Genomic DNA, 22,862 nt, shown 5'->3' with positions numbered 1-22,862 from the left:
CATCATTTTTTATGTCAGGTTTTCTTACATGTAGTGCTTTACATTTATGAGCCCTGAATTTCACCTGCCATCTTAGTGCTCAGCCTCTCAGTCTCATGAAGTCCTTCTGTGTTTTCCCACAGCCACCCTCTTATTTCCACTGCTCTGTTTCCTTAATGTCCTTTAGCAGTGTAGAAGCTCAGAGGATACGGGAAGCAAAGAAGTTAAGGAGGGATAGATGAGAGAGAAACCCATTTGATGCTGGTCTGCTTGAAGTAAGAAATAAGAAAGTGATGAAAGCTGGAGAGCAAGGAGATAAACGTTCAAAAAGAGATCTGAAGACAATAGGCAAATTGAGAAGGGGACCCACACTGGATGGAGACAGGAAGATGTAAGATGTAAGCCAGAAAGGCTAAAGCAAAATAGTAATTTGTTTAGATGTATAAAAATCCGGGGAAAGGTTATGAGGCAACCTCTGTGGGAAGGATGGAGATTTAAAGATTTCTCACGGATCTGTGAGAAATGCGAAGAGGATTGGGAGAAATGGCAAGGGTGAGAGACATTAGTGGGACACAGATGATAAAATGACATCTGTGCTGGACTGGGACTTCAGTGTGGCAGGAGCAAGTTTGGCAGGAAGTGGAAATGTGCCAGAAACACGTTATTCCTCCTGTAACAGCCGCATCCTGCGTCCTGATACTGATAGGTGTGGGGCCATGGCCCATTTCCCCCATCCAGGAACCTCAGGGAAACGTGATTTATTGTGTGCAGCACCAGCTTAGACTGGATCGTTTGAAAAGGAGTTTAGCACCATTTCCTTCCTTTACAGCTCCATGAGAAATGGGTACACATTAGCTGTGGTGGAGAGCCGGGTGAATGGTGAGACAAAAAGTTTTATTTGGGGCTGCTTATGTTGCACTGCCTGCCCTTCCTTAAAGGGTTTAGCTGGGGTCCATTCAATATGGACATTACAATGTGAAAACACGATATCCATGACCTCCCTAAATTTACAGACAATCCAACAGAGATACTGAAAGCATGTGATTAGTATAGTTGAGGGCTTGGAAACAGACACTGCGTGCTCATGTGCTCCAGCAAAATCTCTTTGAGTGCTACCTACCCATTCTCTGGAATTTCACTTGTCATTTAGAAAAATGAAAGTGGGTCAAATCTCTCTCTGTTCTAATTGTGAAGAAAACTTCCAAAATGGGAACTATGTGTAACAAATAAACAGCTCTCTGGAGAGGTGGGAGTGCAGCTCTAAAAGGTGTGTGAGTTGCCCCAGTCATCTCAGCAAGGTGCTGACTTATTTGCCCAGGAGTAGTAATTTAAATGCCAATAATATTTGTTACGTTGTTCTTCATGTAAAAAATTGAGAAAGATTCAAAGTACACGTACTTAGGTTGTGAATTGCCAATACCAGCAGAAGCTACTTGAACAATCACCTGTACCTTTTTGGCTATCCCTAGGAACAGAAATTTTTTGGACATGAAAGCACTGAAGGATCTTATCTTTTTTTTTTGTTCTTTGTTACATTTCAACCTATTCAGGAGCTGAGTTCATGTTACTTCCATCTATCTATCTATCTATCTATCTATCTATCTATCTATCTGTCTATCTATCTATCTGTTTATCTATCCTCATTACAACCTCTCAGTGGCTTCTGAGCTTGGTGTGTTCCTGTGGCTGCTGTTCCCCTGCCACAGGGTGCACACACAGACACACACACACATAAACAGACATAAAGGAAAAACATTGCTTGTGACTTATAAAAGCAGGCAACAACATGAATTCACTTCTTCCCAGGACTACCCAGGTGTGGCGATGTGAAAACTGTCTTAGAGAGCAGGAGAAGGGACATCCTGTCTGTGCTTTGAACCTTCCCCTCTGGACAGCATTTCATTTTTATTTGCGTGTATCTTTAAAACAGACAAACTTGATCCTTAGACAAGAGCTTCCATATCTTGATTCAGACCTGCAGGCAGACTGGTTTTCTTTTAATTAAGATATGTATTCCCTGGAAGACACAAATGAGTGTAATGGAAAACTAGCTTCATTTTTAACTAGGAAGAGAACAATGTCTCTACACAATCAATCAATCAATCAATCAATCTCTTATTTTTTTCCAGTGCACCCTTCATGCCAACATGCCTGAATGCTTTATGGTCATTAAATTAAATCAAAGAACACACCACAGAATGGACAAGGCCAGATCAATAAATCTTAAAACTGATTCAAACTTACCAAGGACTCTGCACAAGTAACCATGAAAGGAAGGATGACTCCAGCCAGAAGGGTATTTGTGTGGGCATAAAACTGAACCAAGACATAGGTGATACTAATTAGAAGACAGAAACATTTAAAGGAGCTGGTCATTTTTATAGCATCACCCAACTACCAACAGCATTGACCTGCAGCCCAATGTCTTAAGGGTATTTTTGGATTTCTGAGTGATACATGAAAATAACCGTGGTGGCAAGAACTTTTTGCAGCTGGCTGGAAAGCTGTACAGCTCCAGGTCACGTCCTGCCACGAACATGCCTAATTTTAGAGATTTGCCTATTTGTGACCTCCCCATTTGATTATTGCAGGGCACCACATTAAAGAAGGATGCAGTGCCCACCAGCTGGCATGAACCATTGTGTGACTGTTCCGTCTTCATGGACCATCCCAGCAATTTGATCTTTGCAATGACTCTATACTGAACTTGGATCCAGTTGAAAGCCATCCATTAGTTTGGCAGAACATTTCTCCCTCCTTGCTGGAGAGGAGAGCTTTACGAAACTGCAAAAGCCTTTATGAAACTGCCAATTAATGGGGAGCTTTGTACATTTGGCTCACAGAAAAATCCCAGCAGCTGTCATAACCTATGAAGGTTCATTCCCAAAGCGCATAAAATGACCACAGGCCTAACTACAGTCAAAACTAAATGCAAACCCCAGTTCTTCAACTTAAACTTCCCTCCCTCAATAATTTTGCAAGGCATGTGCTCCTTAGTCTGTGAATTGCATCAAAAGTATTGCCCAGAGGCAGAGGGTCAGAGGAGATTCCACATATGAAAAACAGGAGGCCCTCAAAAGGGTGCAACCTCAGTTGCTGAACAGACACCACAAATAGGATGGATAAAAGCCCACATGAGACTGGTATATGAGCAAGCAGAAGCTGACAGTTGCCCCTCAGGAATACAGTATAAAGCTTTCAGTTCTGCAGGAGACGTGATCTGAAAGTTTGCTTCCTGGGAGCAATCACACCTGAACTGTTGCATGGTGCTGCGGTTGCATAATTTAATAGTTGTCATGTTTCATCCCAAGGTGAGTGGTGGTGGTGGTAGTGTACACAAAAAATTTGTACGTCATTAGGGATAAAAGGGTCCATGCAAGAAGAGGTCAGACATTATCCTCATGACCAGCAGAAGAGGTCCGTATTAAAACAAAGGAGGTGTTTGATTTTCTTTTGAACGTGGGCAGATGATTCAGACCCATGTGCCCTTCATATGCTCTGTCTCTCCCCTTCCCATCTCCTTCCTTTTGAAACAGATTTAAGTCCATCTACTTTTATATTTTCAAACAAAACCCATAAAAGGGCCATAAATATCATGACTCGCTAAAATGAAAGCTGTTTTCTTCTTCTCCCAGGAGACTCCTGCCTGAGAGAGAGACAGAAAGAGTTCACCCCTTTGAAAATTTCCTCCTCTGTCGAAGTAAAGCTCGTATCTAAAAGCAGCCTTCAAGGCTTTGTTCTTATCATCTTGACCTGGCTTTGTACTGGCTTCTCTCTGTATTGCTTGTGGAAGTGTGAAGGACGGGGCTAGGGGAAGGAGTTTTGGCTATCACTGGCAGAGCAAGGGTCATGCTTGGAAAGGGATTTCATTGTGGTTTCAGAAAATGTTATAAACTCAGCACACTGGCAAAAAGAATGAAGAAACTCATTCCCCTCCTGGATCAGACCAGTGATCCACCCCTTCTGTCTCTGATGTTGGCCAGAACCAGATGCATCTCAGAAGGTATAAAGGAAGTTTAAGTGGGTAATTATGGAATAACCTGCCCTGAGTAAAATTTTCTCCCCTTCTGGCCCAGAGCCCTCCTTCATCTCTCTCCTTGGTTAGAGTTCAACTCTATGCCCTGGAGCATGACGGCTTCTCTCCCTTCCAAACCGCTTTTCATCCTGGCCTGTCTCATGTAACTGCCTGTGACAGTGATGGGATGTATAGGTCTTGTCCAGTGAGAGTCTGTGACAGATCACAGCCTTATTGGAAAGAGAGGCAGAGAGGCCGAAGAGAAGGTGAGGGAGGAGAGCATAAACTCAGATGAAATATCCATCAGGAAGATGGAAAGAAGAGTGAGTGCTTGGGAAACTAATTGCTGCCTGCTGATCTGGGCTGTGGAGATAGCTTGCAAGTGAGCATTTTTGCTTTTCAGAGATTTCAGCCTGGAGCACTCTAGGAAAGTCAACTCTTTGGGTTGAAAATACTGTTCATCAATACTTCCCCTTATATTTTTTTTTTAAAGCTGTGGAAGTATAAGAGTAGTCCTGAGAAAACTGTTCTATTATATGCTGAGGGAGCTTTTTCTTCCACTGAAGTTCACTATGCATTTCTGAACAGGTATTGGCGTAGTTTGGGCCTACTAGACGTTGAACACCGATGAAAATCGGGCTGCTTTTCTGCTGCCCAAAAAGGGTTTGGGAACCCAAAGTCAGATATTCCTGTCTAGGTCCCTGTCCAGGCCTTACAGAGATGGCTGCTCATACTCCCGAGCTGAGCACAGAGCGTATCCAGAAGTGTCTGTGGAGGTTACAGCTTTTGTGGGTTGGTTTGGTCATTGCACAGGCCATCAGCATTTGTGGGGCACAATGCCAGATGCCCCAAGGTGAGGGTTAGAATTATCCGACACACTGAGACTTTTTAGCCATTGTCAGCATTTCCTCTGGTGCCTTTACCACTGAAAGCATTAACAAAGTTCCAGGGAATGCTTAGTGTACTTTCTAAATGGATACTTCCAGTAATACACAGGTTGAACAGCAGCTTTTATTTATCCAGGAGCTCAACAATTCCTAAGGAGGGGGAAAGAAGAGTTAGGTGTTTGGTCATATCCAGGCCTCAATAATCATTAATTTCACTCCCACAATATCCACAGTTTCCCATATTCCTTTCCCTCAAAAGTGTGGCAAAGTGATCTGGAGTTTCCCAAGTGATGGGTGTTGAAATCTCACCCCATCTCCTGGATACCACACTGAGGTTCAGAGCATCCTGCTGGTGTTGGCTGAGCACAGGAGATTGTTCATTAAGAAAAATGACTGTATCATTTTTACTGAGAACAGCTGCAGTGAGCAGCTCAGTGCCAGTGTTCAAGGCTCTGTAATCTCCTGTTAGTTGCCACTTGCCATTAGATTTTTTTACTGGCCATAAAGGAGAATTGTAGGGGAAATGAGACGTGACAATGATTCGCTGTTCTTCCAGCTCCTTTATCAATTCAGTAACAGGACAAATTGCTCCAGAAGGTAATGGGTATTGTGGAATATTAACTATCTTGCTATGGGGTAAAGGAGCAGCTGTTTGCAACAGATTAGCAGTCAGAGATGCATTTGTAGGAGGTAAACTCTGGGGCAGAAAGGGTGATGTCCCTATTTCCCATTTTCCCCACGACTGACCCTTCAATACATCCATACCCAATATATTAAGGGCACTTAAAAGTAAGGTCAGGTGGATTGTCTGTCCCTCAGACAGAATTAGTTTAGCCCTGACCAGTGGGTGGTTAGTGGGTTTCCCATTAACTCCTGCAATAGAGACTAACTGCTTGCTGCCCTTTGTAAGTGTGTTTACCTCCCATCGATATCCGGGCTCCCGTGTCAATGAGGAATGTTCTAAAGTAGGAATGGATCATTAACTGCCACCAGGATCCTCAGCAGTGGGAGTAGCACCCACCCTGGTTTCCTGCATATCCGCAGTCCAGGTTTAGTGGTGATAGTTTGGTTACATCCCTGAGCTCGCAGCCCTTGCATGCTCTGGCTCTCTAGTTATTATCCTTTCAAACCATACGGTGTCATCCCATCTCCAAACACAGGTCCCAGAGGGTTATCATGAGAAGTAAATGAGGAAAACCTGTCCAGCTGCCACAAAAGGGAAGTTGGCAGCTCAGAGACAGCTGCTTCTCTAAACACATTTCCCATCGTCTTTTACGCTCAGTACTAACTGATGGTGTTCCTCAACTTACCCTTTTGCTCTTCTGCATTTACTTTAGCTGAGGTTGTCCCTCGGTTTTTATCCTCTGGGATGTACAGTGGTAAATCTGCTAGCCTGCACTGAAGGACCTCTTGGAAACTAATACCATTTAAGCCTGTCTTGATGGCTAACACTAAAGACTTCCACACCACCTCCGCTCCCACTATTATGGGTCAGAAGTGTACAGGCTCCCAAATCACCTCCCAGGGATGCAGTTCTCCGGGAAGGGGTTGTCCAGCCCCTGGAGCAAGGTGTGCTGGTCCTTCTAATTCAGCTGAAATCACAGGTTGCAGCAGGGCACTCTGCAGACTGGCTGCCAAGGCCTGGGGACACACATTTTTCCTGCCATGGGCAGTGCACAAAATGCAAGTCCACGAGGGACTGGTAATATTTGGCCCCGTGGTATCCAGCAGTATTCCTGGGCCTAATGCCCAGGATCAAGCCTCAGCTGGGGCAAGGGGAAGCTCATTGGCTCTGGCTATCCAGATCCATGGTAGCCCATTCACAGGTGTTTTCCCTGGTTTAGCTCAATATCTCTCCCCCAGACCTCTGAACCCGAGGGCAGTAAACCCTGCCGTGGTTCCTGTGGAGGGAGGTGAGTTCTGTGCCCCTGTGGGAGTGCTGTGTTCAGTTTTGGTTAGTGCTGCTGAGAGCAGGGGGCAGGGAATCATCATCACCTGGCTTTGAGGGGAGGGGTGCAGGTCTGCTTGTTTCCAGATATCCCTCTCCCAGTCAGCATCGCACTTGGCACAACAGTCTTTAACTGGGTCTCCTGCAGGAGCTTCCAACAGCCTCCTCCTGCACTCCTCAGCTTCAGCAATTGTCTGGGGCTGAAGCTGGACTCAGGTGGTCTGTTTTGCGTTTCTAACTGCTTACACTTCCCAAGTATTCTTTCCATTTTCCTTTTCTTGTTTTCCCTTTTCAGTTGTACGTTTTCCCCTTTCAAACCATCAGTCACATCCACTGCTGCCCTCTGACAGCTGCCTAGTAGCCAGCATATTGCACTTTGCCCTTCTCCCTTCTTTACCTTACAAGAAAACTGCCCTCTGGCAAACTCCTACCAAATACCATCAGCATCCCTGCAGTGGCTCTTGACCGCAGGACAAATCCCGCTTGGGATTTTGCCACTCCTCTTTCTCAAAGTCTTCTCCCAGTTGTTGTCACTCAGTGTCTGGTTTTTCGTGGCACAGACAAACAGACCCACAGAGGCAGTAATTTTACGCTCACACCAAACTGGCTGCTTTGGCAGGCACGGCAAAGCACCTTGTGCTTGCCAGCAGAGCATGTCCAGGGGAGATCCCACTTGTGACACCAGTAAAATGTCACAGTCTGTTTGGATGTCTCAGTTTTACAGGGAACCAGCAGACAAAAGGTGAGAGCTGCAGGAGGCAGCACTTTGCAGGTGACCACGGCTGCATAAAGGCCCTTTAGCTCTTCCTGACCACCTCTCCTGCCTACCTGGTTCTCTGGCTTTGACCTGATGACACTGCTCCCAGCACACATCAGGCCTCAGCATGAGCTGGGTTAGCCAAAACCTAAGCAGGAGTTGAGTGAACAGTCACAGAAAGGCCAGGGTCTCAGACAAACAAAAACAAAAAAAATTAATAATAATAAAAAAGGTGTTGCTATTTATCAGGGAATGCAATGATAGAAGTTGGGGTAACCATTTTAAAATGAAAGAGGGTAGATTTACTTTAGGTATTAGGAAGGAACTCTTTGCTGTGAGGGTGGTGAGGCCCTGGAACAGGTTGCCCAGAGAGGCTGTGGATTCCCCATCACTGGAAGTGTTCAAGGTCAGGCTGGATGGGGCTCTGAGCAACGTGCTCTGGTGAAAGGTGTCCCTGCCCACGGCGAGGGTTTGAAACTAGATGGTGTTTATGGTCCTTTTCAACTCAAACCGTTCTATGATTCTATGACAACTGTTTTCCTCTAATCCAATTACACAGTGCCACTGCCTCATATGTGTGGGGTGAAAAGAATATTATTTCACTGAACTGACCTTGTACATGTGTCTACAGCTCTGTCCGATGATGGTTACACACTAAAATAATACCTCATCTCTGTGGCAAATCTCTCTTCTGTCCACAATTAAGTCCACTTTATAATTCCATTTTTTGGCCATGTTTACAACAATATAGCTATTGCAAGCGTGTAGAAAATGTAAATAACTTGCCTGTTATTTTTCCCAGTCACCTTTCTCCTTGTCTCTCCCTCAGTTATGAATGCCTTGGAGAACAGATCATACTTGCTTAGTGCCTGAAAATTCTTTAGCTGTTAGGGGGAGCTACAGTAAATAAAACTAAAATTATGCTGAATTCTGTTTTCACTGAAACTAAAAAAGAAAGCCATGTTATAACCTGATTTGGTGTGATTATACTGTAAATAGGCCATAAACAGTCAAAGGGAAAATAACCCACAATATTCACACCATTGAGAGACCGAGGGGGTAATCGCTGTTCCTCCCTGCTGTTCCAAATATTTTCCAAGTGTTCCCAAAACTGCATTGGCAGCAGAATGTGGCCCAATTCGAGGGCTTTAATGCTCCTGCTAAGTAGAAATGATTTTTCTCCTCGAAATTTTCAGTGAAGTAGTCTGTATTTTGCAAAAAAAAAAATCATAGCTATTCACTGCAAAAGCACTAAGGAAAAGGCAGAGACCATCAGAAATCTTTCTGACAAGTCAGTTCCGTGTTATAAAAGAGATTTGTCCAATTTAAGAAAAAGTACAAATGTTGAATTTCAAAAATAGGCACGTTCTGTCTTAAGATGCCAAAGAATTTCAGTGTTGATTGCCGAAGCTAATAGGGAGCATAACCTCCACTTTATGCGTGGGGAAACAAGCAGAGAAATTTACCTTCAGCTCATTTTTCCCCTTTTCCCCAAGAATTGTTACACTTCCCGTGCCACACAGAGAACTGGCATTTTAAACTGGCGGTGTAGCTTACCTTTAAGACCACAAACCTTCCTCACAAGCAGCATGGCTACCTCTGCCTGTCGCAGAGCTACGGAAGAGCAGGGAGATGCAGGGAGATGCTGTGCTTTCCCTGCCCTTTGTGGTGAGAATCTTTTTCATCTTATATCCACGCTCACTCCACGCTTCCAAATATTTCCCCTTCGTGACCTATTAGTTCTCAGCGTCCTTTTGGGCTCAGTGATAGCTAAGGGTATAGTTGTTTACTGTTATTCCATTAATATCCAGAGGCCTTACCCAGCATCAGGACCCCACTGCAGTGTGTCCTGCTTGCAGCACAATTCTGGATGTTCTCACCCTAAAAGACTTGCAACAGACAAAATGAACGAAACAGACCCAGGCTGGGAGAAAGAGTTTGCATCTTGTCAGTGTCTTTGAGACCCAGGAACCGAGCCCAGCATCGTAAGTGGGTACTGCAGCAGCAGAAGTCTGCAGAAAATTTCAAAATATAGGGCTAAATTCATCTTGCTAACAAAGTCGTTCTCCATGAGCAATCACTCAGCTCTCTGTGGCACAATTAAACACTCACTGGCCTCCAGAGAGCACAGGCACGACTCTCTAAACTGGTGATTAAGGCGTTTGCCTGTGAGGGGCAGACATACCTTTCAGGCCTTTTTCCAGAGAGTGTGCAGTGTGAAAGAGTTAAAGTGTTCATCCGTGCAGGCTTTTCCCCTCCCGAGTCGTGGCTCCTGGCTGCTCACCTGCAAAGGTGTGCCGTGCCTTTCTGGCCCAAAGAATACTCAAATAACCAATTCAAAAGGAAATAGTTGATTTGGGACTCTTTAACAGAATAATCGACAGCAGAGGGAAAGAGCCTGACACGTCCTTGGACTTAGATTCAGGTTCTCTCTGTGAGTTTAAGCATTGTCTTCTGAACACTGAGCTACTGAGTTGAAAAAGGCCACTCTCTGATTTTTGTCACCTGCTGCTTACGGGCTCTGTCTTATCCGTGGATAAGGTTGGTGTAAGAACCGAAGGTAACTTCATGTCTGTCAGCATAGGCTGGGGAGAAATTCTTCATTGCAGTTTCATGTTTATCCATTATAATCCAGTGTAATTGCAGACTGTCCCTAAAATATGCTGCACTGAATTTTATAGGGCTTCCATCATCTTTTGGATCTGGGTCACGCTGATGGTACAGGTGGCTTCAAACATAAATACGGGCCGTCACATGGATGGGACGTACATTCCTGGCAAAACCGGCAGCTTTACTTATGTTTTTCTGTGTGAGAAATGATTCAGAAACAATCAGATTGGTTCTGGCTCAGTGTGGCAGATTGCACTCGAGCACGCGGCAGCCTCCCGGCCAGCGGGGAGCTGGGCTAAATCACCCACTGGAAGTACGAGCCTGCTTTAGCATTTAGCACTTCCTTAGCATTTAACAGCAAAAACCAGCAGAACCACGGCTTTTTTTTTTTTTTTTTTTTTTTGCTTTGTCCTACTCCCTCTCCCAAGGCTCAAAAGATTGCAAATGCCTCTGGAGTATCAAAGCTTCAAATCCAGTGTAGCCCGGTTATTATTCCCTTCAGCCGTGAGCGTGGCAGTTACGGGGATGGGATGAATGCTCCCCATCTGGATCATTTAAAATCTGTGTTTAGTATTAATTCTGCGGCTTTTTAACCTGACTCTCAGTTTGGAAAGCAGGCAGCTGTCGACACAGGGCGATGCGATGCCCTGTGCTTCTGCTGGACTTGCACCTGCCCGTGGTAAGAGACCATCTTGTAAGATCAGTGTGCTTGCTGGAATGGGAGGGCTAGTGTGGCTTTGGCTGAGATTAGCTACTGGCCAGAAGAACCTGCTCTGAGGGAAGGGTCTTGCCGAGAATTATGCAGGCAGTGACAGGATTATAAAGATATTGCATGTGGCACGTTACAGTGGACACACTAAGAATCTTCCTGTTCCCTTATTCTGTCATATGGACTGAGTTACACGCTGTGAAAACCACGTTCCCTGCACGAAGGAGCAGAATAAAATACTGTTTGGCTTAAATCTGTTCCTGCTTGTGAATGTCAATTAAATCTGTTCTCCTTCAAATTTCTTTTGTTCTGCTGCTTTTATCTTTGTGCAAATTTGCCTTGGTGACTCCTCTGTTCTCAGCCTGGTCCTGACAGATGAAAATCATGAACCCTTCTAACGTTACAAGCTGTAGGAACGTGCACTTGGCTGAGGGTAACGTGGAGTTACAGAACCCCAACCAGAGTGCACTGGTACACTGGCTTTTCCTGCCCTCCTCTGTGCAATTATTTTGGGGAAAGTTCTGTAGGCCAGGGAGACTGTATTCATAACATCCACTATTTAAGCCTCTCACTCGGGCTCTTTCCTTGCAGCGAGAGCTGACACACTGTCAAAGTTGACGGCACTATGCCAGTTTATTGCACCAGAAGACCTGGCCTTTCCTTTCCTCCCAGCTCCTGATCTCGGCTGCTCCCATTATATGAACCCTGTCTCAGTCCTGCCCTTAATAAAATCTCCATGCTCCATATGCTCCCTCAGCCTCCCTTTGATTAGTGCTCCCAGAGTCTTCCTCGCTGCTGACGTCGGGGGCATGCACAGCTCTGTAATTTCCCGACAGCCCTTTTCAAACCCTGGCTTTTAATCAGGAGCTGTTTTACCAGCACTTCCTTCTCTCGCGGCGCGCCTTTGAAGCGAGGCCGCCAACAGTGGTGGGGTTCCTTCCCCGCTGCCCTTTTTTGTTGTTTCCATACAGGATTCTGGGACAGAATTTCATAGCTTTTTAAATGCTCTGATTTTTTTTTTTTAATTTTTTTTTTTTTTCTGTGCTGTGATCCTAATTTCCTTCAGGATTTCTTCTTCATCTCCTGGGAAATTTGTCTCTATTTCTGGCATCTGTCCTTCCTAACCCTTCCCACGTTTCTCCCCTTCCAAAGACAGGGGAAAAGAATCCATTTAATATTTTTCTGTAGTAACGTCTATCTCATCTGTCAATAAATTACCCTTTGCCATCTCTGGGAGACCCCTTTGTCTCCCTTCACTGACCTTATTCTGTACCTTGCCTGTTTTTTTTTGAGGGAGGATGCAATATCCCTGGGCTGTCATTCCATGAAGAACAGCTGTCATTCCTCCCATAGTGCATGCGTATGTGTTTGAGGAAGGAGGGGAAAGGGAGGGGGGAATTAGGGGAGGACGGGGATCTGCTATTGGGAAATATGGCCCTATTCACAGTGGTAAATGTTTTTTCATTCATGATATTCAGCTGCAATTCTGTCTTTTTCTTCCCGTGGTTTTAGACATTCATTTTCAGATTAACGGAAATCTTAACGCTCGTCTATCTGAAATGTAACGACAAGATTATTTATTAAACATATTTTTAAAACTTATTATGTATGCGTTTTATAAATTTCTAATTTTCTTCGTGGTCTCTGCTACTGTGGATGCCATCTCACTGTGAGAGCTGCAGCCTAATGCTACAGAGGTGGATTCAGGAAGCGTTATCTGTTGCTAAAAAAACATACGACTTCCATACATTTTCAGCATTACAGACTGAAATGCTCACTGAGAGGGTCAGAGAGCATGGCATAGTCCTGCATGTCGCTAACTGGCTGTGCAGACCTGCAGAGGGCAGAGGCAGGTCCACCAATCCAGCAGTTCCTGCCCTGTCCATGCTGTTCCTTATGCTTTGTGAAGCGCTGCAGACTCCCAGAGAAGTCCTCGCGGAGCGTTCCCTGTGTTTCTCGTGGTCTGGCGGCTTTGTGCTGGTCACACGTAGCACAAGTACACGCTCCTTTCTTCCTGCCCCTGCTCCCACACACAGCCTGACCATAAATTAGTACAGCTTAGAAAAGCAAATACTAGTTTTGATCAAATTTTACCGACGTATTATTTAAAGAAACAAAAGAACTGAAAGAAATCCACCAAAGACACCCTCACCCCTGTAGCATCTGGTAATTACACTTCTGACTGCATTTATTCTCACAATACGGAATGAAATAAGGAAATGCAGTTATTACCTACGGTGTGCAGCGGGGACGCACCAAAGTGACCTGGTGCTACAAGGCACGGCACGTGCTGGGGCCCTCATTCTCCACGTACCCGAGTCAAAAAGCTGGTGGAACACACTGTGAGTCTTGTCTGATCCAGCCTTGGCGTTTCCTTTGTTTGGGAACCAGCAACAGGCACCATGTTTGTGTCACAGCCCAGATCCAGGCATGGCTTCTGGACCTGTGAGCCCAGAGGTGTTCCAAAGCCCCGGATTAGCCAACACTAGAGAGAGGCTGAAGAACTTAAGCGAAGTCAAAAAGAATGTCTAGATGTGACGTACATACCAAACTCCTCACTTCCTTGCTCTGTGCTAGCGGGACATCAGCAGAACATCTTTTCTCTTAAAAGCACTATACTACTTATTTTACAACTGCTTTGCGATTGATGTCCGCTCTGGCCCTTTCTCTCTCATCTGATGGCTCTGACAGTCCCTGCTGGGTTTAGCTGCCCTAACTGAAAAGGTAACCCATCTCCACAGCTAGAGGTAATAAATTCTTTAGCCACCACAGCAAAATACATTGATATGATCTTGAATTAAATCACTGGTGTCTGCAGTTCTCAGTCCAGGACGTCACCGCAAACTGGTATCAGCTGAAATCAGATTTACATGAGTGCATCAGGCTCAGGGCTGAAACAGTTTGCACTGCCCACAGCAGTCATTGGGCCACCTCTTCTTTGGGATAGCTGCCTCCAGCACTTCAGTAATGCAGAACGGTGATATCCTAAACTTCTCCAGGCTGAATCACTAGGGCTTGGGAACAAGAGCCTTTACTTCCCTGGAAACAGTCCCTGTGCCTTCAGGGACTAAGGCTCTGCCTGCATATGGAAACAGGGTTTTCAAATGTGTCCTACTGGTAAAACCAACCCTGCTCAGCACCAGGAAGAACGCTGGGAATCTCCTGAAGAATGGCTCCTGGCTACTGCCATCTTCGGGACTATCCCATGTTAATTATTCAGATCTTCTGTAAAAAGACACACCTGTGGCAACTGGCAGAGTAACTGCACAAACACTACCAGCCTCGAGGCTGAGAATCTGCTAAATAGCCTTAGCAATAGAATATTAACACCTTGATGATGAGTAAGTGTGGGTGGAATAATTGTCTGCCCAGAAAGAGGCACCTTTTTCTCATTCTATTCCTGTAGTTGAATCCTTATCTCCTGGATAAATAAAAACAAACCTCCCCAGTTATTATTGTTCTTGTTCACCTTTTGACTCTTGATTAGATTTACCACAGATACATCCCTTTGGCAATGAAAATGGAATCAACACATTTCTGATGCACTCCAGTGGAATTCTCACCCCCTGCTCCACCCTCAGACCGCCGAGGTCCTGGTTTTCTGAACGGCTGTTAATTACCTGTCCCTCCAGCCCGTGGATGAGATACCATTTCTGAGAGATTACTTGCCCTGATCAACGGACTGTTCTATATCGCTTTGAATCTTTATCTTATTTTTAATCCTTGGCACTTGGAGCCAAACCTGATACCTTTCTGAAGACAGAAACTCATGGTGATAGAAGCTGCCTCGCTTGGGCTGATTCTCCCTTCTATATTTTTCAGTGTTTTCCCAGATGAGGCCCCAGGATTATTGCAAACCAGTCCCAGGAAGAAATGCTGCTCAATTAGGCGAAAAGAAACTCGAAGGAAAAAAGGAGTAGAGCCAGCAAATTGCTTGAGATAACAATCTCCCTCCACCCGTGTGTCTCTGTAACTAAGAGGATTAGCTGAACTTTCTGTGTCACACCAAAACTGACAATAAGCAACAGTGACTTCCCCCCGCTGGCACTTGTACCTTCACATGTTTCATTTTCTTGCCCACACTACTGCCTTGCCCCTTGCTGATTGTATGACAAACTTGGGGATGAACATGATGGCTCTTTCCTTTCCTTTAAGATTTATGACTCAAAGCCAAATAAAACCCAACTCAAGTTATTACATGCTCTGTTTCCTCCTAACAACAACTCACTTTTAACAGTGTAAGCTAACCAAGGAAACATGGAAATATGGTCTCCTTGATCTCACCTGATCTATCTGCTGTTAGAGACACAAACAGCAGCCTGGGGTCTGCCAACACAGGAGCAGGCATAAAGACATCCCTTGGGAGCAGGACCAAACGTCTGGAATATATAAAGCATAAGATCCATCAAAATTCAAAGTAACTGAGGTTCTGTGTAGATACAGCACTGCCAGCAAGGAGTTGGATGCTTATTTCGAGTTAAGATTTATCGTTGCCTGGTAGGAGGACTACCCAGGGTACTCTTGCAGTGAAGGGAAATAAACTCTGGTAAAGGACTCTGTTGCCAGTCATGGAATCAGCCTCGTGTTCCTCTGACAACGGTGTACAGATGATGAAAAGTACATGGCTTGTGGCTGAAGGTGATCAAACATCAAACAATTCCAGTTTCTACAGTAAACGAATCCCTTTTGCTGAGCTGCGTAGAACATCACTTCAAACCAGGTGAACAACTCCTTTCCATGGGCCTGCCACAGAACTTGAAGGAGGAGAGGAAGTTTGTTCTACAAGACAAGGCAAAAGAGGAGAGTTCTCCCACCAGCACATGGTCCCTCCCCTTCTCCACCCTGAGCTTCCACAGAAGACCCCAGCAGAAGGTGGTGGAAATACAGAGGATGAATGTCTCTGATACCCAAAGGGCCGCACAGGGGCACACTGACCAAGTCAGCACCTGAGCCACGGCGAGGAGGGAAGGAGGAAGCAAGAGGAGGCAGGAGAAGCAGAAATGTTTTCACGTTGACGTAAAGTAGATACTAACACCCAAAAAGGGAATGCTGTGATAAAACCAGTTGGGATGTGGGACTCAGGTGATCGCCACCAGGGTAAGGACTGGGGGAAAATGCCGTTACGACAAAATATGCAAGAAGTGTTTGGGTTGGATCATAAAATGCATGGGGCTTGCCAGTTCTTGTAAAGCATTTTACTGAACTAGGCATCTGTGCCACGTGCCCTCTCATTGCTACTCAACTCCCCGGACCTAAATTAAATCACTATGGCACTTCTGCCATGTTAAACGGTGCGAGCAGGTACTCTCAGGCCACATCAATTCAGTGAAGTAGTGGTTTGGGGGTCCCTGTACAGCTTTATTTGCCATCAAAGGGTATGGTGTTGTGGGGGAGAAATACTTCCAGACAGATTTAGACTTTTACTCCAAAAATCTCTTCAGACTGAGGCATTGTAAAAACTGCCCAGTGTATTGCCATGGGGTAAGACTGCCTTGTCACTCTGTAGCAATCCCTGTCTCGCCTATACGGAGCAGCAGTTTTAGTTCAAAGGGGTCCAGGTCCATTCTCTTTCCCCATTTACATGAAATGGGACTAGAGTGGAGCGTGGCAGCCTATTAACAGTGCCCCACAGCACTGCAAGAGTTCTGCCTAGAGAGTGAAGGACACCGTGTCCAATTGAAATTACAGAGGAATTTGGGGTAGGCAGAATGTAATTACACAATTGAAATTTAAACTGTGAAATTAAAAGGAAATATTCAAGGATGAAGGGGCAGAGAGAATCCCTAATCTCCAGCCAGGCTAGGCTGTGTGACAGAAAAGTCCCTTTCTGAAGAGGGAATAAGTGAGGAGCTGTCCTGGAAGAAAGGGAGGTAGAGAATAAAGACAATGTTTTCAAAAGCACCCTAACTCCAGCTGTGTGTTTGTTTCATAGGCTGTGTCTGTTCTACAGAAAACCTTGCGGTTGCTAAAAGGTGTCAGATGTGTCCCTCTTGGCCCCCTCTCCACCGAGGTCAGAAACAATTTGGTTCCTCATGTAAGCAGCACCACGGCATTCCCAAGGTCCACAGCAGAAACCATGCTGGACAAAAAGAGGAGTGCAGGCCTCTTTTTTCAAATGGGTACAAAACAGAATTTGCCCTTTCTGCCTGGAGTTTGTCAGACTGCTGGCGCTGCCGCTGCAGTGCCTGAGGTTTTACCAAGTCTTAGTTAATAATCGTCGGAACAAAAAGTATTTTGCATTTTTAAGGGTTGCCCTGTAGGAAAGGGAGGCAGAGAAACCCGCTGAAAGCAGATCTGTGACAGTTTTGAGGGGCAACTTGAATCAGGCAATTGCAAATCCCGCTGCCCCAGAGGTCTGAATCAAGTTGTAGGACCCCGCTGTTGTCCCTCTGGGAGCAGAGACAGGTAAAGACGGAGACAGCCTTGTGGATCTCCAGGAGAGGAACAAGGACAAACTGAACGGGGTCCTTCAATCAAGGCAAAACAGATCGAAACGGGGGCTCCTCTTCTTGGGCTGCCCAGCCACACATGCAACTGAAGGCAAGTTCCTTAATTTCTCTGCCTTAGTTTATCGTTGCTAAAAAAGCACAGTAATAATTTCCTGAATCTTCTAAGCTGGTGATTTGTAAGATGTAACCGGTTAAAATTGGAAGGTTCAGAAGCTGCATTGATGGCAACCATTGAAATGCATACAAAAAAACTGAGATAGAGCTAAAGTAAGTGCAGCCAAAGCAGCAGAGAGTGAGAAATAGATTGAAAAACCCACCTGAAAAGATAAGTGTCCTCTTAGTAATTACCTCTCCCTTTCCTGAGGATGTGTGAAGGTTCTGAATTAAGGGGGTTTTTTTAAATATGAAAATGAAAAACATGCTTCTTTTCGTCCGTGCTCCATTTCTTATCTCCAAAAAAGCAGTTAGCTGCACCTGGGAGGGGCAGAGTATAATGAGATGGTACAACTTTCCTGCCACAATTTTATTATCCGAGAGCTTCAGAGGATCAGCAACAACTCTCAGAAATAAGAGATTCGGGGTCATCCTTTCTCCAATTCAGAGACAACAGAATAGGGGCAGAACCAGAGCTGGAAAGCAATCTGGTCAAAGGCAGCCAGAAGAGTGTGCAGGGGGAAAAAAGCCAGCCAATCTATGCAATGGACAGTCTCCATTTCTCTTCTGCTGTTCGTGCTCAGCACGCACAAGGTGCGTAGGAAGGAGATCTGAAGAGGGGGAAGAGCATAATGCTGGAAAGAGAAGGGATGGTGGGTCCCAAGCCTGGGGCACGAGGATGGACTGTCGGAACAGGAGGAGGGCAGGGAACAATGCAGGAGAGAAAGGAAAAACAGCTTTGTGGTTGAAGTGCTGCAATGCACAGAGCACGTGGTGCAAGTCTGGGTCCTGCTCTATCTACGGTGACACTGGAGGGACTACGCGTGGTCCTTATATTGCTTTTCTTCACTTCTCCTCCATCAAGAAGGTACTAATCCTAATTTTCCCTCGTTCATTCCCTGCCACGTCTCTAAATTGGAAGCTTATTGAGACACAGACTGTTTTTTGCCGTTCCTATCGATAGCGTGCTCAAAAAATGAGACTAACAGGGAGACTGCAGTTGCTCTGTCGGGTAAACAGACAGAAACACACAGAAAATTCCATTAGCAGTCAGACAATCTGTGCGGTCTCCGAGCGAAAGGCACAGAGAGGTTTGGGGGAGGTATGCATGAAAACATAAGGGGCAAAGAACAACTGTTCTGAGGCAGAAGCCTCTGTTAAGTATCTGCAGGACCAAAGGGAAAGCTGAAGCAAACATGATTCTAGAGACAGGCCCTCCTGGAGGAGAGAAATCTGATGTGAACAGGACAGAGAGAAGGGGGACGCCGTGTGAGAAAAGCAGCATCTGGGATTCCCATCTGAGTGGCACGGTGGAATTGGAGCAGAGCAGATAAGTTTGCTCTTAATTTCCTTATACACCAGGGCTGTGTGGGGGAAACGATAATTTCCTTCCCAGTGTGCTTTTTGCTTAAATATTGCAATTCGTGTTTCTTTTGCCCCCTGCCTTCCCACCTTGTGTTTCTTTTGTCCCCTGCCTCCCTACCTTAAAAAAAAAAATCGTCTCTGAAACACTACTGAATTAATTCTAACAGGAGACAGAAAATTCAGAAGGTCACAGCAATCACAGAAAATTTGGTGTTATGGGAACAAGTCAAGCAGGCCAAGGAGGGCTGGGAATTAGGAGGCATCTGGATCAACATCAAAACAATGGACACAGAGATGCTGCAGAGCTTTAAAAGACCCTCAAATACCATTTCTTCCCTTTACGCATGGTGTCGATTTTGAGCACCGTATTGCTTTTCACTGCCAGAACATCTTTTTAAAGCAAAACCCCTGCAAGAGGCGATTCTGTGAGGCTGACAAGCCCAGTCAGAGAACGGAAACACGGAGTCCTGCACGGCCCTGGCTGCTTTGGGCTCTGTTTCAGCAGAGGATGTAAGCAGCACGTTCTTAACCACCACTGTGAGCCCAGTCTCGCTGGCTGCAGCTGAACAACTCAGTTTCCTACTTGCGTCTTTTTGTGAAATGAATCCAAAGTGCTCAGCTTCTCGTAAGGCTAAGCTTTGTATCATCCTCGCGTCCAATTATCTCAGATTTCAAGTATTTCTAGCAAGTTGCTCATGAGTAAGACACCAGTCAGGCACTATGTGGCACTCACAATTGAAAGAGAGGTAAAATTTATCTGATAAATTATTCATCACTAATGATTTGGCCAGCTTTCCTGGATATATAGCCACAGGGATGTATGACACCTTGGGGAAGGCATCAGATAGAGATGCATTCAAAGAGAACTAGAGGAGAGGATGCAGACACAGATCCAGAGTAATCTTTACAGACACAGGGAGAGCACCTATGTGGCCAAAGTGAATTAAGTTCTCTTTATAGCTGGTCAATTCCAAAACACAGAGCAGATTAGTAACTGGTGAACTACCAGGAAACAAAAAAAAAAGCCCCAAACAAACAAAAAACCAACAAAACACAGACAAAAAACCCCGAACCACCAGCAACTACTTGTTTTCAGACATCTTTTCTTCAGCAGCTGTGGGTTCCAGCGAACTGTGCAGAAGCTGAGCGAGAGCAAAGGCTAAATCAGGTGTGGTAATGGGAGCAAATTCTCCCCAGCGAGAAGCTGCTGCTGCTGTGAGGGAGGAGGTTACTGGGAAGTGGCATGCAGGACTGAGAGGAGTCTCTGGGTGAGATGGGGAGATACGGGAGAGAATATTCAGCGTAGGCAGGATTAGAGCTGTGCAGAGTCTTAATCTAGGCAGCCCTTTCTCTACACCTTTATCTGTCCTGGTGCAGCCCCTGCGTGCTGCAGTGCTGGTATAACCTGGCCATAAAACTGGATTAACTGGCCCGCGAGGATCATGGCTGAACTGAAGAGGAGCACGACAATATGCCTTTGTTTACATGCTCACTCCTGTGAGTGAAACACAGATCTGCACGAGACAAAGTGCTTAATTGCTGGTGTAGAGTATCATCAAATGAATGTGCATGAGTAAGAATCGGTGTTAGGGGGAAGGCTTTTGCTCTTTCACAGCACACTCCTCATCTCTCTTAGTGTTCTCTGCAATGAGAAGAGGTTATTTTATAGTACGGCAAGGAAAAAAAAAATCCCATTATCAGAGGAACTTATTTTTAAATAAGAACGACAAAATTACCTTGCTGATTCACCCCTTGGAGATAAAACCCTGCTGCTGCCTCTCCCCTTCAGCCTTTCCTTTCTGGCTCTTCCCTAACACTGAAAAAAAAAATCTAGTGACTGCCTCTGATACGACTCGTAATTTCTTCAGCAACAGCGTGCAAGAACAGATCCCTGACAGTTCCTCTCACTCCACAACCGTTTTTAGCCCCAGAAAAAAATCTGGCTTGGACTCTGACCCGTTGGAGTTAATGACTCTTGGAAAACATTAAGACCAAGTCCTTAATGAATGCCACTCTACATCACCCTCCGTTTCTTCTTTTTCTGGATGCACGTTACAAAGCTCAGGGATAACATGCAGTATTAAGAATGTAAGCACATTTTAGTTTTACTCTGCCAAATCTGTCGAGAATTAGAAGTTTTGCCACTCTGGCTGATTGCTTGTCCTGATTTGAAAGTTTTGAATCTAAAGCTGATTTTATTTGTTGGTCCCTCTGGTCTCTGATTTGCTCCCCTTTAACGAGGGAGACATGAAACCCGACTCCCCTTCCAGGACAGTCAAAATTTGATGCGGGAAGCGTAAGAGGATGAAATATTTGGGAAAGGCATCCCAGGAGCGTTGTGCTGCCCGGAACGAGGGGATCTTACGGCGGGTTTCCTAACAGAGGGGAAGCGCTTCGGTGCAGTCGCTCTCTTCTGGAGGAAAACCAGACCCCCCCACCCAGGCGCCCACCCTCCTCCACGGGGACTGCAAGTTCTGTGATTCCATTTTCCTGGAAGCAATCCCTCTTTATTCACAGGGGCTTGGTTCTGCCCAGGGTCTGGGCTGTACCTGGGTGTGGGTGCAGTTTGGACGGGTATTTCCACACCACCACTCACAGACACAGCACCTTTGGAGCACCTGTTCAGGGACAGACTCCTGCCAGGCGCCTCCCCCATGCAGATTGTTTGAATTTTAACTCCCCAACAATTTCCCTACCTGTCCACTACTGATTACTTCATTTTTACCTCAAAATGTTCATTCTCTCCCCTACAGATTTCCTTACAGATTTTGCCCCCCAAAAATATAATTTTTGTCTCCTATAGATTACCTAGATTTTAACCACCATAAAACCCCAATGACTACGTTTACCTTATTCCCAAAATGTTCATTCTGCCCCTAAGGATTACCACAGATTTTTCCTTCAGAATATTCCTGTTGTCTTACAGATGACCTCAAGTTTTACCCCCAGAACTTTCCCTACCTTTCCATTACTGATTATCTCAGTTTACCTCAAAGTGTCCATTCTCTCCCCTCAGGTTTTACCCCTAAAATTCTCCCTTCCATTCCACTACTGATCACCTGAGTTTACCTCAAAACGTCCATTCTCTGCCCTCAGGTTTTACCCCTAAAATTCTCCCTTCCTTTCCACTACTGATTACCTCAGTTCACCTCAATATGTCCATTCTCTCCCCTCAAGTTTTACCCCTAAATTTCTCCCTTCCTTTCCCCTACGGATCACCTCAGTTTACCTCAAAACGTTCATTCTCTCAAGTTTTATCCCTAAACTTCTCCCTTTCCATTATTGATTACCCCTCAGTTTACCTCAAAACGTACATTCGCTCTCCTCAGGTTTTACCTCTAAAATTCTCCTTTCCTTTCCACTGCGGATTATCTCATTTTACTTCAATACATCCACTCTTTCTCCTCAAGTTTTACGCCCCAAATTCTCCCTTCCTTTCCACTACCGATCACCCCAGTTTACCTCAAAACGTTCATTCTCTCAAGTTTCACCCCTAAAATTCTCCCTTTCCATTACTGATTACCTCAGTTTACCTCAAAACGCCCGTTCTCTCCCTTCCCGTCCACTGCCGACCACCTCAGTGTGTCCATTCTCTCCCTTACCGACTAACTCAGATTTTACCCCCCCAAAACATTAATTTTGTCCCCTACAGATCAGCTAGATTTTAACCACCACAAAACCCCCAGTGATTACGGGGAGGACCTTTATCTTTTGGGGGGGGGGGGGGAAGGCGGTCGGACCACCCTGTGCCCTGAGGGGGCGCGCGGGGGAGCCCCCAATGCGCATGCGCCGGCGGCGGGGCGGGAGGAGCGGGGGGGGGGGGACGGGGACGAGCTGGTCCGCCGCGCGCTGCGCATGCGCGGGGCCGCTCCGCGCCCTTGCCGGGGAAGCAGCCGAAGGAGGGGGGGAGAGAGGGGCGCCGCGCGCGCATGCGCGGAGCGGCGCCGGCGGGCGCGGGGAGGGAGGAGGAGGAGGAGGGAGAGAGGGAGG

General features: G+C 45.8%; 1 protein-coding gene across 2 annotated transcripts in view; it reads left to right on the top strand.

Annotated features, from left to right (window-relative positions):
- Positions 1-18,126, top strand: part of DUSP27 (dual specificity phosphatase 27, atypical) — a 31,972-nt gene extending 13,846 nt beyond the window's left edge. The window contains exons 6-7 of one of the 2 annotated variants that reach the window (XM_032680619.1): positions 2,109-3,300; positions 18,114-18,126. The gene's annotated coding sequence lies outside the window, so the exon portion shown is untranslated. Of the gene's footprint in view, positions 1-2,108; positions 7,440-18,113 lie in introns of those variants that run through there. The other variant, XM_032680618.1, reaches the window with a different exon arrangement.
- Positions 18,127-22,862: the final 4,736 nt, after the last annotated feature.

The sequence above is a fragment of the Chiroxiphia lanceolata genome, chromosome 2, assembly GCF_009829145.1.
Source record: "Chiroxiphia lanceolata isolate bChiLan1 chromosome 2, bChiLan1.pri, whole genome shotgun sequence".
In the NCBI taxonomy this organism is placed as follows: Eukaryota; Metazoa; Chordata; class Aves; order Passeriformes; family Pipridae; genus Chiroxiphia; species Chiroxiphia lanceolata.
The sequence above is the reverse complement of the archived record's forward strand: the minus strand, read 5'-3'. Positions and strand labels throughout refer to the sequence as shown.